This window comes from Rhinopithecus bieti, unplaced genomic scaffold (genome assembly GCF_001698545.2).
Source record: "Rhinopithecus bieti isolate Rb0 unplaced genomic scaffold, ASM169854v2 scaffold_45617, whole genome shotgun sequence".
Taxonomy (NCBI): Eukaryota; Metazoa; Chordata; class Mammalia; order Primates; family Cercopithecidae; genus Rhinopithecus; species Rhinopithecus bieti.
This window is the reverse complement of record NW_016819136.1, coordinates 421,826-436,909: the sequence shown is the minus strand read 5'-3', so window position 1 is coordinate 436,909 and position 15,084 is coordinate 421,826.

Genomic DNA, 15,084 nt, shown 5'->3' with positions numbered 1-15,084 from the left:
TCCTTGTGGACCAACCGAAACATAATAGGCAAACATGATTAAAATCTAACAGGAGTGTGCGCCTGTAACAACAGCTGAGTCTTGGTCAATCCCAGCAGTAGTACTTCAACCACTCATACACTGCTGAGTGTTCAAACTGTGTTCCAGTAAGGCAAACACCAACCTGTAACCAGTCCAGCTGTTTTGTACGTCACTTCCAATTTCTGTACGTCACCTTCCTTTTTTTGCCTATAAATTTGTTCTGACCATGAGGCATCACTGGAGTCTCTCTGAATCTGCTGTGATTCTGGAGGCTGCCTGATTAGTGTATCATTTTGTTTTCTTGCTCATTTAAACTCCATACAATTTAATTTGTCTGAAGTTTTCTTTTAACACAGGGAAGGGTCACAATTATCAGGGAATACTGTCAGTGTGCCATTAAAACTAAAGCAGACGTCTCACATGTTTTGCTCTCAGGGATCTTTTACACTCTTTGCAGATCAATGAGTTTTATTTGTGAGGGTTTTTCTCTACCACTAAATGCCGTATTCATAATTAAAACTAAAAAATTTTGTATTTTAAAATGTAAATAAATTTTACTATTTAAAATGTAAGTAAATATGGTTATTTAAAAGTAACCATAGTAAACCCATTACATGTTATTGTAAATAACACATTTTAATGAAAAAATAAATTATTTCCAAACCAAAAGGTTTGATGAGAGAATGCTATTATTTTATATTTTCACAAATCTTTTTAATACGTGGTTTAATAGGAGAGTCTCATATCTGCTTCAGTATTCACTCTGTTGTGATATGTTTTGGTTTAATTATATGAAGAAAATTTGATCTCTTGCAGATATGCAGTTGAAAATAGTGGACCTCTATCACCCCCTAAAACAGTGTTGGGAACTCTCAGGGCTCTTTAGACCTCTCTTTGAGATCTTCTTACATAAAGATATAACTTCCACCTAGTCATTTTGGATTCCACATACTAATAGATCAACAGTAAAGACGAGAATTACTGTAGTGGGAGTGGTCATTGGTCCTGATTACTGTAAAGAAATCAGATTGCTCAGCCGGGTGCAGTGGTTCACGCCTGTAATCCTAGCAATTTGGGAGGCTGAAGCAGGCGTATCACAAGGTCAAGAGATCAAGACCATCCTGGCCAACATGGTGAAACTCCGTCTCTACTAAAAATACAAAAATTAGCCGGGCATGGTGGCATGTGCCTGTAGTCCGAGTTACTCAGGAGGCTGAGGCAGGAGAATCACCTGAACCCAGGAGGTGGAGGTTGTAGTGAGCTGAGATTGTACCAGTGCACTCCAGCCTGGTGACAGAGCAAGACTCTGTCAAAAAAAAAAAAAAAAAGAAGAAATAGGATTGTTCATACAAAATGCGAGCAGGAAAGATGTCTAGAACTCAGGAAATTTATTGAGGCACTTTTTATTGAGTTCATACATTGTGATCCTTATGACCAGGTAATTCAAGCAGTCATAGTTTAATAAGAGCATGGAATCAGGGACTCAGATCCCTCAGGAATGAAAGTCTATGTTATCACATGAAGCAAACAACCTCAACTAGCAGGACTGCTAAACAAAGGGTAGAGGAGGGAGATAATAATTATCAAGAGTGACTTTGGGATCAACTGCAGCTGTCTAGATTGTATCTTTCCCTATTAAACTTTCTGTTGTTTTTCTTCTTTTTTTTTTTTCCTCTTTTGAAATTCTGACCAATCATCTCCTGAAAAATCAGTGTCAGGACTGTGTCCATTTAACATGGGACCCAAAGGAATCTGAGTGATGCAAAGGCTGGACTGCAGCAGACACTGCCAGGTCTGTCCCACAGACCCTAGCAGAGCAACGGATGAAAGGAGTACTCAGACACAGGTATACAGTGTAAAAGCAGCTGGGGGACTGCCCGGCACTAGTGGCCGAAGAGTTAGCAGTCTCTAACAGCTGGAGCTACTTGCTTTTATTCAGTACAGACATAATGCCAAAGCTTGTAGCAAACACAATCTGTGGGTAATTAACATTATTGTTCCCCCTATGTCACACCCACGGATGATCAAAGTTCGGTTCCTGGTCAACATAAGTAAACAGGTCTGTTTAAGATAAATTCCCCTACACTTCCTTGTACCTACTCCTTACCCTCTACCTCAAGGGTAGAGAACAGCTGCCTTCAGCTCTTCTCCCCCAAAGCTATGCAGAGCCTTCTGACTATTCAGAAAGCCTGCTCCTTTCCCTGTAGCTTCTCCCACCACTCTGACCAATCTCCTACAGATGTCCCTGGAGCATCCCTCAACCAATGATGAAAGGCAGTTGGTGGATAAATATCCTGGTTCCTTACACCTTGGTTGGGAAAACTCTGAGGTGTGTTATGTGTAGTGTCCTAGAGGTCCCTTGTGGGATAAGTCCCAGTTGCCACAGAAGTAAATGGCTCATTATCACACCCCGTTATTCTTTTTACTTTTTTCTATTTCACTTCACCTCTCCCTGACCCTTGATTCCTTGGCTATGACATCAAATAAATTACTAGGACTTAAATCTTTGTCTTGGCAACTGCTTCTGGGAGAACCCAGTGAAACTTATCTGACCTGGGTGTCATTACAGCAGAGGTATTCCACCTAAGTAACAATTATATGCACTGAAATAAACTGTTTACAGTAGATTTATGTGATACTTAAATCATGTTCTTCCAAATAATGATGTAAGATTATAGCAGCCTGAAACACAACAAATTAATGTGATGTGGAAACAGAAAACAATGGGTGGGTGGATGGGTGAGGAGATATGTTGCCATAGGAGAGCCCTTCTTATTATGTTATGGGTAGGAGTGAGCTTGGCCTGCAGACTGGTCACTTCTTGAACTACTTTTTCTTTTTCATCACCCTTGCATTCTAATGTGTTAGCATTCTGTTTCCAATATGTGTTTAGCACTCTATAAAATTTATTGTAAATCAAATTATTTCCATCAAAACTCTATGATCAGCCTTAGATATATCGTCCCATATGTTTCTTGTGAAATTCCCATTTTACAAAGAAATGTATATGGACTTTCACTATAATTCTTTAAATGCAGGAGAGAACAAACATTTTGTCATGTTGTACTCATTCTTCTGGTTAAAAAAAAAAAGCATATATTTGGATTGGTTAAGAAAAAAAAAAAGGATATAGAAAATGACTTATACAACTGCGGCTATAAGCCAGATTTAAAAGTCCAAAATAACTACTATATGTACATTTGTGGAGAATTGTATTTGTATGTTTGTTTCATGATAGCATGATATACAGGCCACCTCTACTGCTAGTTTTGGAAAAGTTTCAGCTATTCTTAAAACAAAGTTTAAAATTTTTGTCTTGGGAACAATCATTGAAGAAACTGACTAAAATGTAGATTCCTGGGTGCCACTCAAGACTTATAGAATCATAATCCTTAGACTGGGGCTCAGGAATCTGCATTTTAAGTGATCCTACTGTGGATGATTCTTGAGTCAGACTGAGAAACACAGCTAGAGATAGACTCTGTTGACTAGAACTCAAGTGGAAATCTTACATTAAAATTTATCAAAGTTTTAAGCGGGAACTCCGGAAGGACAAATTTTAAAATGGTGCTCTCTATGTTGAGGTCAATTAGGAGGAAGTTAGAAACCTGAGTAGGATCCCATGTGAGCTGGGTCAACTTTTGGTAAATATCTCAGATATTAGGACAAGGTCTGTAAACCCAGGCCCCAGCTAGCTATGGAACAATTATGTAGTACTTCGAAAGGCAGACAAATTTGATCCACTGGTATGTTCTTTGCTCATGTCCATATTCTCTCTTGGCATGTAACAAAGTCGTCTTGGAAGTTACAGCTTGATTGTATCTACACTGGACTTTATTTATGTATTTATGTATTTATTTATTTATTTTTATTTATTTTTTATTTTTGAGACGGAGTCTCGCTGTCGCCAGGGCTGGAGTGCAGTGGCCGGATTTCAGCTCACTGCAAGCTCCGCCTCCCGGGTTTACGCCATTCTCCTGCCTCAGCCTCCCGAGTAGCTGGGACTACAGGCGCCAGCCATCTCGCCCGGTTAGCTTTTTGTATTTTTTAGTAGAGACGGGGTTTCACCGTGTTAGCCAGGATGGTCTCGAACTCCCGACCTCGTGATCCGCCCGTCTTGGCCTCCCAAAGTGCTGGGATTACAGGCTTGAGCCACCACGCTCGGCCGTACACTGGACTTTAAAAGGGAATTTACACACCTTTGGGTCCAAATATGGTGGTGGCTACAGTGTTTAACTTCGGAGAACCCCATGTAGAAGTGTGAGATTTGGAGGGATAAAATTGGAGCTGTTTAATAAGCTCCCTACTTCTACACTGGATTTTCCTTTCTGGATAATCATTGAAAGTTCTGGATTTTATTCTAATAGAAAAGTAATTTTCCTTACCAGCTTCCTGGGTGTTTGTAATAAAGATTTTAAGCCAGTTTTCGGCTACAAGTAGTAGAAAACTTCCAAGAAAATTAATTTAAACAAGGAAATGAATAAATTCTTAGGTAGGGTGGGCTGCAAAAATGGCTGAGTTCATGACTCAACAAAGTTTTCAGACGTGATGATATTTTCCATCTCTCTCTGTCTCACAGCTTTTGAACATCTTAAGGTTGGCTCCTCAATTTTAGGGGATTATAATATGGTGTAAGATTATTGGGTTATATGGGATTGTAAGATAGCTGCCATTAGGAATCAAGGAAATATTTTTTTTTTTTTTTTTTTTTTTTTTAGTGTCCAGCAGGATAGAGCAATCACATCTCTTCCAAACTTGAAATAAAAGTCCTTTCCTTTTGACTAAGTGGGCCAGTGCCCCAAGTAATTCACACTCCCCAGCCCTGGACCAGTAGCTGAATCAAGAAGGAATACCATGAGCTAATCGGCTTAAGCCTGCGTCCTGGACCAATCACTGACAAGGGGGATGAGATAACCACGCATGAATCAATAAGAAGCCACCCCCAAACTGGGAATAGGGTCAACTTCCCCTAGGTAACAAGGACTACAAAGAAAAGGGGTAGTGGACCCCTAAAAATATTTGGGATCTGTTTGGAAAAGATGGAAAAGGGAATAGATACCAGAGAAGAGATCAGTGGTTGACAGACTTAACGGTAGGGAGCTTTCCATTTAAAGGTTTCTATCCCAGCTTGCACGGAAACTTCTGCCACCGAATGTTTCCACATACAGTTGGAGAGGCTCTTCCCTGTGACCTGTGGAAGAGTCCAGGGAGCCCCTCAGGCTTAAAGTGTTTTGGAATATAGTGGCAAGGTGGCCCAGAGAGTACCACCACAAATAGCATGACAACATCTGTGGCGAGAATGATTACTGTCCCCTTCAGGCAGCCAATTTAGTGAAGTCATGATACAGAGGAAGAAATAGTCCCCAGAGGTCTTGCGCACAGATTTTTTTTTTTTTTTTTTGAGACGGAGTCTCACTCTCTTGCCCAGGGTGGAGTGTAGTGGTGTGATTTCGGCTCACTGCAAGCTCCGCCTCCTGGGTTCACACCATTCTCCTGCCTCAGCCTCCCTAGCTGGGACTACAGGTGCCCAACACCACACCCAGCTAATTTTTGTATTTTTAGTAGAGACGGGGTTTCACTGTGTTAGCCGGGATGGTCTCGATCTTCTGACATTGTGATCCACCCACCTCAGCCTCCCAAAGTGCTGGGATTATAGGCGTGTTGCGCACAGATTTTAAGATGATTCTCACTTGTGGGAACACTGAGTGGTAAATTGAGAAAACTATGATTCTCATGTTCAAGACTGTTTTCCGGTTGTTCACCCTATATTTCCTATTCAATGCTCCTTTACCCACCTTCTCTGCCCCATCCTGTTTTTCCAGATAATTCTCCCGGTCTAGTAACTCCCCTTTCCTTTTGCTCATTATCCCCAACTTTTAGTACTTTCCAGGGGGCCAGCTCTGGACCCTCTATCCTTCAGGCTCAAAGCCCTGTACTGTTTCATTTTCTTTGGTGCAATTATCCTCAATAACTGTGAAATCCAGGGCTCAAATCACTAACAACTAAAAGCTAACTTCTCTTTCCAGGCTAGGGATGCTTAGTCATCATATACTTCCTAGAAGGGAAGAAGAAATGTTTGCCTTCCCTCCTGGGTGTGGGGAGTAGGGGCAGAGAAAGTTCCCTCCCTCCTGGAATGGGTTTAATCACTCCTTCCATTGCAAAGAAGCAAAGAGAAACAGAAAACAGGTAGTGATGTCACCATATCAAAACTGGTTAAAAACTCATATCCTGTTACCTTTATATTACCATATGTTGTGTCTTGTATGTTCAGAATAATTTCTTATAATTAAGGGAAGAAAATTATGATGCCCTTAGAGCTTCATGTGTGTTGGCTTCTGTTCTTCCTCTGTTTGATCATGCCCCAGTGGGCTGGTGGAAAGGATCTGGTGAAAGTGATTTCATTATAAATTTCTCTTTTATTGTTAAATTGTCTGGGCCCTGGTCACCAAATCTCCTCAGCATCCTTGGCTTAGGTGGAATATTGTTACACCGAGCAGCTTGGATATTCTTGTAGTGTGGAAATGCAAAATGAATAAGAAAATCAGATGTGCTTTTATTAGAAAATCCTTAGATACTACAATGTGCAAGTCAGAGGATTATGGCAAGAAGTCATACCAGAAAAAAAACCCATCTTGTCCTTTGTTGAGCCAACTCTTGAAGCTTTAAGGACTGAAATATTTTTCTGGTGTGCATAGATAAAGACTTAAAGTTTCAGGTTTGCTTGTCTCTTACTAAAAGGAAGAAAAATATTTCTCTCCCTCCCACCTTTAACCACTTCATTTCAGACCACAGAGCTTATTAATATTCAGTGATATGTCTAGGCTTAAACAGATAAAAATAGCCAAGCCTTTCATTTAGAAACAGACTTCTGTAAGCACAAGCTTATTTTCTCTATCGCTGCACGTATAACTGCCTGTCTATGCAGATAGATCATCCATCTCCTTCCAGTGACGAGCTTGTGAAATGATGGTCATTGTGACTTAATTTTTTTTTCATGAAAAGCTACCTGTTAGCACATTTGTCTGTTTCTCTTTCAACCCTACTTGAACCTGCAACCCACCCCCCCTTATTAAAACACATTAAATATCTGTTAAATAGCCCTATATCTGTTAAGAGGAAGATTATCCTCCAGTAAGAGGCGATCCTTGGTCATCCCAACGTTAGCATTATCTGCACATTATAGAGCTGTGCTGTCTAATACAGCAGCTGCTGGTCATGTGAAGATTTACATTTACATTTACATTTATTAAAGTAAAATAATTCAGTTTCTCAGTTGCACCAACCACATTTCAAGGGCTCAATAGTTGCATGTGGCTAGTGACTACTCTACTACGTGGCACAGATATTTCAATTGTTTCAGAAAGTTCTATTAGACAGTACTGCTATAGAAGCTCTACTGAGTAAATATATCTGTTGACTAAAGAAAAAAAAAATCAAGCTTTTAGAGAATTAAAGTTAATTTTATTCAGAAGTCTTACTGAGGTCTATAGACTATGGTCTATAGCCCCAGGGCAGTTCTGTCAGACTGTTTCAGCACAATATTTTAGCCCACAGCTTATGTACATGTGGTAGGGGTTCTGTACTTGCAAAACCACATAAAACTTGCTCAGAAGTTATATTAAAGCAGAATCACCTCGAAGTTTGGGTGTAAAAATACATCTGGTTGTAGATTATAGAAGCATAATCACTAACACTGTCAGACGTTATCTTATGTCCAGGGAAAGGCAAGGACAAGGGTCATTTATCTTTTACGAAATGTAGTGACTCAGGCAAAAGACGTGAGGTGGGAGGGAGGTGTGTGCTCTCTGTGTTTTGTCTCCAAAACATCTTTCAAAAGAGCTGCACATCATCACAGAGTCAGAGGCTTTGTGAAATTAGAATAGCAAAGGGAAATGAGCAAACATGGCTTCTCTGCTACTTTGTCTCACATGGTATATAGACAGCCATTGCAAATTCCAAGTTAACTATGACTATTATTTTTATGACAGTTCATGATGTTTAACTAACTATAAGTTTTGTGGGGTTTTTTTGTCAAACGGTTTTGTGGGGGTTTTTTTGTTTTTTGTTAAATAGTTCATGTTTTCTTTTCTTTTTTCTTTGTTTTCTTTTCTTTTCTTTTTTTTTTTGAGATGGAGTCTCACTCCATTGCCCAGGCTGGAGGCAATGGCGCAGCCTCAACTCACTGCAACTTCCACCTCCCAGGCTCATGCCTCAGTCTCCCAAGTAACTGGGACTACAGGCACCTGCCACCACACCCGGCTAATTTTTGTATTTTTAGTAGAGATGGTGTTTCACTACGTTGGCCAGGCTGGTCTTGACTCCTGACCTCAAGTGATCTGCCCACCTCAGCCTCCCAAAGTGCTGGGATTACAGGCATGAGGCACCGTACCCGGCCTCATGTCTTTCAATCTGCAAAAAAAAAAAAAAAAAAAAAAAAAAAAAAAAGATTCTTACATGCACCACTTGAGTGTAATAATCCAAAAACCAGGCAGTCCTTGGTCTAGTTCAGATGTCACCACCACCAGCTGTATGTCTCCCTTAACCTCTGAGTGTAGATTCTTTCCTATAAAATGGAGACAGTGATGTTGCCTGCCCTGCTATTTCATCATCAATAAGCAGGGATTGTGTCTTATGTCTTATTTATCTTTGTAACCAGGAAGCTTAAAACAGTGAGTGGTACACAGCTGATGCTCAATAAATGTTCATTAAGCTAAACAATGAAATAATTTACATGGCTCCCTTTCATTACTTCAACGTGTTCTTTGATATATAACTAGATGGAGGGACTTTATCTGCTAAAATTTGAGGAAAGGTGCCGATGGCAACATAAAATTTAGGCTGAAGAAAACATATCTAAAGAGGATTTTTAGAAAGTTTTAAGGAAATTACAACAAAGATCTTGTAAATTCTTGAAAGCTTTCTGAGTCAGAGTGATGCGATTTAACTGTTACCCTTAGCTGCACCTGGCTTCAAAGCAAGAGTGACCAGGCCTAGTTGTATACAGGTTACAGTTATATGAGAGATTAAAAACAGAACATCTAAATTAGTTTCTCAGTATCATTTAAATGATAAAGGATCTTTTTCTCTTTTACCTTCTGTTCCCCACAAGCCTTACTACCTCCAAGTCTGTATGACAGCCATAGTTTTGAGAGGGTTTAGAGAGAGCACAATAATTTCTTGCCCAGTAGATACCAGCATTTTTTCATAGGTATTATATACATGAAGCCACATTTTTAAAATGAACACTCACAAGACAAAGCATTGCAGACCACTGACCAATATGCATGTTTAAGTCAGATTTTTTCAAGTAGCTTCTAAATTACTAGGGAAGCAAGCCAACCAGCCAGATGTGTGTGCAGTAGAATTCCAGCTGAGAGAAGCACAGAAGTCAGGCTGTACTGGCAGTTTAGAGGAAGGGTTGGGTTACTCTGGGAAGACATTCTGGAAAGAAGGACCAAATGTTCAAAACAGATTAGCACCCTGACAGATTGGGAATGGGTTGAAGAATCTTTGGGGCCAAAAGACTATGAGGATTAAATTGTTCTTTGCTTTTCTTTGTAAAGTCAGGGCCCAGATGTGCTGAGCTCCAGGATGAGCTGACCAAGCACATTGCCAGGTCTCAACTCTTTATTTGCTTTACAAGGAGATGAAAGTCAGCTCTCTGCAGCTCCTTAGCACAGAAGAACTTGGTTCGATGTTTGCCATTCATTATATGCCACCTTTGCTTAGGTGGTTTCATGTACACTCATCTTCATTAGGTGATGTTTGGTGGGCCTACGCTCATTTGCATGTTTTACAAGACTTCTATCATGTCACTGAAGTGGGAAAATGGCCCTGGCTGTCTCTTTTCTAATCTGGCTTCTATATCTTATCATCTTCTTTATTTAATTAAATGGGAATGATATACAGATGAGGAGGTCTGGGGAGGTATTCAATTTTCTGTCTGGTATTACTTTGATCTGTTATTGATCATATTCTCAAAATACACTTTAAGGATGATAGAAAATATACTCTCCAAATGTTGATTTGATGCAGACCTAATTCTATAAATTCAATAAATAACAAATAAATATTCCAAATCCTTTTCCTGCCACTTTTGTTTTCTTAGGATAGTCATTCCAGATCTGAGTTCCTTTAGGATGTCAGAAGCTCTTTTGCAGACATCAGGCAGCATTTCAAGTCTTCTCATTTCTATGCTAAAACATTATTACGTCCTTTGGCTCCTTAGGCTGCATGGGAGTCTGGATCCCTCTGGCCTAAATCGCATAAGTGATTGGTCAGTCTCAAATCTTGAGCATTGTCCCATCCTGTTATCCACCCTTTTCCAAAACACATACAAACATAGCTCATCCTGGGAGACTGTGTGGTCCAGGGAAAGAATAACTGGACAGACAGGGAGTATAGAGGCCTGGGTTCTAGTTGTCAGCAACTAGCATAGACAATTCTCTCCACTCCTTTGTTTTCTTCAACTGCAAAGTGATAAAGCTGGAATAGGTCATCAATAAGGCTCTGCCAGCTATGACATGGCTTAAATCCATTAAGCCTGGAGAATACTCAGGCAAAAACAATAGGGAGGGCAGAACTCATAAAGAGACTGCATCTCCTCATTGCAAATGTAAGAAAATTGGAAGCAGCAGACTTAGACTTCTCAGTTGGTACTTTTCATCTGGTTTGGAAAGAAATCAGAAAGTAAAAGATATAAGAAACACTTGTTTAAAACTGCTTTTTTTTTTTTTTTTTTGAGACGGAGTGTGGCTCCGTCGCCCAGGCTGGAGTGCAGTGGCCAGATCTCAGCTCCCTGCAAGCTCCGCCTCCCGGGTTTTACGCCATTCTCCTGCCTCAGCCTCCCGAGTAGCTGGGACTACAGGCGTCCGCCACCTCGCCCGGCTAGTTTTTTGTATTTTTTTTTTTTTTGTGGAGACGGGGTTTCCCGTGTTAGCCAGAATGGTCTCGATCTCCTGACCTCGTGATCCGCCCGTCTCGGCCTCCCAAAGTGCTGGGATTACAGGCTTGAGCCACCGCGCCCAGCCAAAACTGCTTCTTTTAATGAATTTCTTTTTTTAAAAAATTGCTCTAAGTGTTTCTCCAGAAATAAGAGATTTTTTCTTTCCCACATCTCTGATTCCAGGAAGTTTCTAAGTTCTCTGTGTTGCAGAACATTTGGTAAAGTATTTGACTTATTGCATGGGATAATGACTATGAGAGAGCTATTTTTGGATATTTCTTATATCTGAAAATCTTTAGGCACACTCTTTTTTTTTTTTTTGGAGACGGAGTTTCGCTCTGTCGCCCAGGCTGGAGTGCAGTGGCGCCATCTCGGCTCACTGCAGGCTTCCCCTTCCGGGTTCACACCATTCTCCTGCCTCAGCCTCCCGAGTAGCTGGGATTACAAGCACCCACCACCACGCCTGGCTAATTTTTTTGTGATCCACCTCGTGATCCACCCACCTTGGTCTCCCAAAGTGCTGGGATTACAGGCGTTAGCCACCGCGCCTCTCCTATGCACTCTTAAATAGTTTTTAAATGTGTGTGTGCGCATCCATGTCTTAGAATTCATAGTGTATGTAGAGGAAAATGGATTAATTTCTCAAAAAAGTAAAATTTCATAAATTTATCTACTGTGCAAATTAGCAGCATATTCCTTAGTGTCTTCCCTAAGATTCCTCACTGTTTCTGTGTCATATTGCCCCTCCTCCTGGTGTACTGTTCTCCCACTCCTTTGCCCCAACCACATACACCCCAGGGTTTAGAGCAGCAGCTTCTAGCCCATTTTCACAGTCTCTGGTCGGGCAGAATGCCTATTGAGTCTTTGGTCTTTATATCATAACCTTTCATTCATTCATCTAATCCAAAAAATATTTTATATGCCAGACATTTTGCTAGATGTGTTATAAATAAAAGGGAAGCGCCCTGTTCAACCTCTCCACCCAATTGTGGGAGAAACTGACATTAAATAAATAATAGCTGATTATTTTGTTAAAATTATAATAGTGTTACATAGGAGAAGTCACTGTGTCTCAGGAGTGTAGAACGGGGAAACTAATTAGTCAGTGACTGTGTGAGAGGAGTGTTAGGGAAGACCCCCCAGAGGAAATGATATTTTCTTAGACTTTAAAGGAAGATGAAGAGTTGTCCAGTTGAAGATAAAGTGGGGTGATGCCTAATGCATTGCTCAATAAATATTTGTTGAATGAATTTGTAAACAAAACTTCCAGCAAGCATTATGGGTATTGATTATGAGGCTAATCGTAGTAGTCAGCATGTATACGAAGGTAAAAACTACATATATTTTAGGACCAGGCAGCTCTTATTCATTCTGGCAGTGACATGGAACTGAGAAAGGCCAGCTGACCTAAAGAGATCAAACTTTTGACCTTGCCCTATTTAATCCAGGACCCTAAACCACTGTGGTAACTAGACATAGACAATTGTGATATTTGAATACTTCAAAAGCCTTAAAAAGGAAGAACATTGAGTCTCTTGTGAAAATACTCCTGATCACAATGTTTGCATTACAAACTGAAATCCAATGGAATAAACCCTGGCTGGCCTATGTGGTAAAACTATCATATTTTTCATAATGACTGTGTAAACTCATTATAAAATCATAATTTTGAGGTTTCATACCCATCATGGTTCAAGATAAGTTAGTTTTGGCAAAATGCATCTTCTTGGCTTTAGAGACTGTGATCCATCTTTGTGACATCAAAGAAGGGGAGCATAAGTGTTGACTGGAATCCCAAACTTTTCACCTTCCTTTGATGCCAAGCCAAGCCTAAGCTTTCATCAAAAGTACATAAATTTTTTACATGGTGTAATGAGGAGTTTGTAGCATAATTTGCAACATAGGTTGCTTTACTTGAATGCTTTTTCCCTTCCTGGATCCTTTTCCCTGACCTGAGAGAATGAAAATAAATCTCACATCATCTTCACCAATTTTCTCTTCATCCCACCTGGATGTGCGTCCTCTTAGGTTACCAACTGCCCAACAAATACGTCAACTGCAAGATGTTCTATCAAGCAATTCACTACTTCCTCCCATCTCAATCTTCGGGCTGTGCATATGGAAATGAACATTTCATTATGACCGTATGACCTACAGAGCTCCCTCTCTCTCACTCCCTATCATCTCTCCCAGGGAGGCAATCAAAATGAAATGATTTTAAGATTCTGGCACTCCCAACTCTAAGGTAAATAGCATCTGACATCCTCATTAAGTCCATATTCAGTTTTTAGGTCTTCTGGTTGAAAGAAGAAAATCTAGAAGGACAACTAATATTTAAAAAGGTCTTTCCCCTAAAATTTAATATTGTAGGTGGTAGTACTTTTTTGGACAGCACAAACTTGGTTTGGAAATCCAAAGATAACAAAAGGTGGTTTAATTTTCTTACCCCATGTCAAGTTTTACCTGTTTTTTGTTTGTTTGTTTGTTTTAATTCTCAAAGTAAGGATAGAAAATTTTGTGGTATGAAAAACTATGAAAGATCTTACCTGTGAAAAAATCTCCATTTGAATGAACCCTAATTTAATGGACAGGTGAAAGGTCAGCAACCTAGAAAACTGGAGTGTAGTCACGGAATTTACAAAACCCTCTAACATTACTGGACCTAAATTTCACCTGTATGTAAAGTAGAAAAAAGTGGTCTCCAGCCCCTTCCAGAGTTTTAATGAAATAGTCTATTGCTTTAAATTAAAGACACATCTGCTAGGTTCCTTTACCAGCATCAGAGTTGATGTTCAAACATATTATTTCAAAATTATTCTGTGAAATGTTGAGGTTATCTGTCTTTAAAGTGCTGTTGCGAAAGTATATTGTTGAATTTGCAACTTATAGCTAGAAAGCAACATAAATCTTACAAGTTGCACTGAGGTCTTTCTAGATGAAAATGATCCAGCAATCATGAACTCCTGTATTACCTGTCACTATCTCATAAGTCACATGATTTGAAGAGAAGATCATTCGGAGCAGTGGAAAAATGAAATCAAACATAGCTGCTACCTCAGATTGAAGAGATGTCCTCTCTGTTTCTTTAAAGTATTTCCTGTTCTCCTACCCACCTCCTCTGTTGTCTGCAGGACTCAAAAAGATAAGTTTAGGCCGGGCGCGGTGGCTCAAGCCTGTAATCCCAGCACTTTGGGAGGCCGAGACGGGCGGATCACGAGGTCAGGAGATCGAGACCATCCTGGCTAACACGGTGAAACCTCATCTCTACTAAAAATACAAAAAACTGGCCGGGCGAAGTGGCGGGCGCCTGTAGTCCCAGCTACTCGGGAGGCGGAGGCAGGAGAATGGCGTAAACCCGGGAGGCGGAGCTTGCAGTGAGCTGAGATCCGGCCACTGCACTCCAGTCCGGGCGACAGAGCGAGACTCCGCTTCAAAAAAAAAAAAAAAAAAAAAAAAAAAAAGATAAGTTTATAGTGAGATAAGAATCCTCCAACTTACATATTAGAGCTTCTGCAATTAAGGAAAAAGAGAAATCAGGCAGGCACCGTGGCTCATGCCTGTAATCCCAGCACTTTGGGAGGCTGAGGCAGGTGGATCACCTGAGGTCAGGAGTTTGAGACCCGCCTGGCCAACATAGCAAAACCCCATCTCTACTAAAAATACAAAAGTCAGCTGGGTGTGGTGGCGGGTGCCTGTAATCCCAGCTACTCAGGAGGCTGAGGTAGGAGAATTCCTTGAACCCAAGAGGCGGAGGTTGCAGTGAGCCGAAATGGCACCGCTGGACTCCAGCCTGGGTGACAGAGTGATACTCTGTCTCAAAAAGAAGAAAAGAAAAGGAAAAATCTATGGGTGAAGACAGATGGAATGGCATACCTTGGAGTAGCATTTGCTAATTCAAACCATACTAAAGTTGTCAGCACAGAGGGGAGTCCATCTGCTATGTAGATGAGAGAATGGGACCAGGAAAGTCAGGAAAACAAAGCCATGATTCTTTCAACTTTTTGGCACTTTAATAAATGAATGGCATGTCCTGTCTTCTCCATGAACTCAGCAAAGCTACAACTAAGCGCCTCACCTTGAAAGTTCACCATGTGCCCACTTTAACCTATGGATGGGCC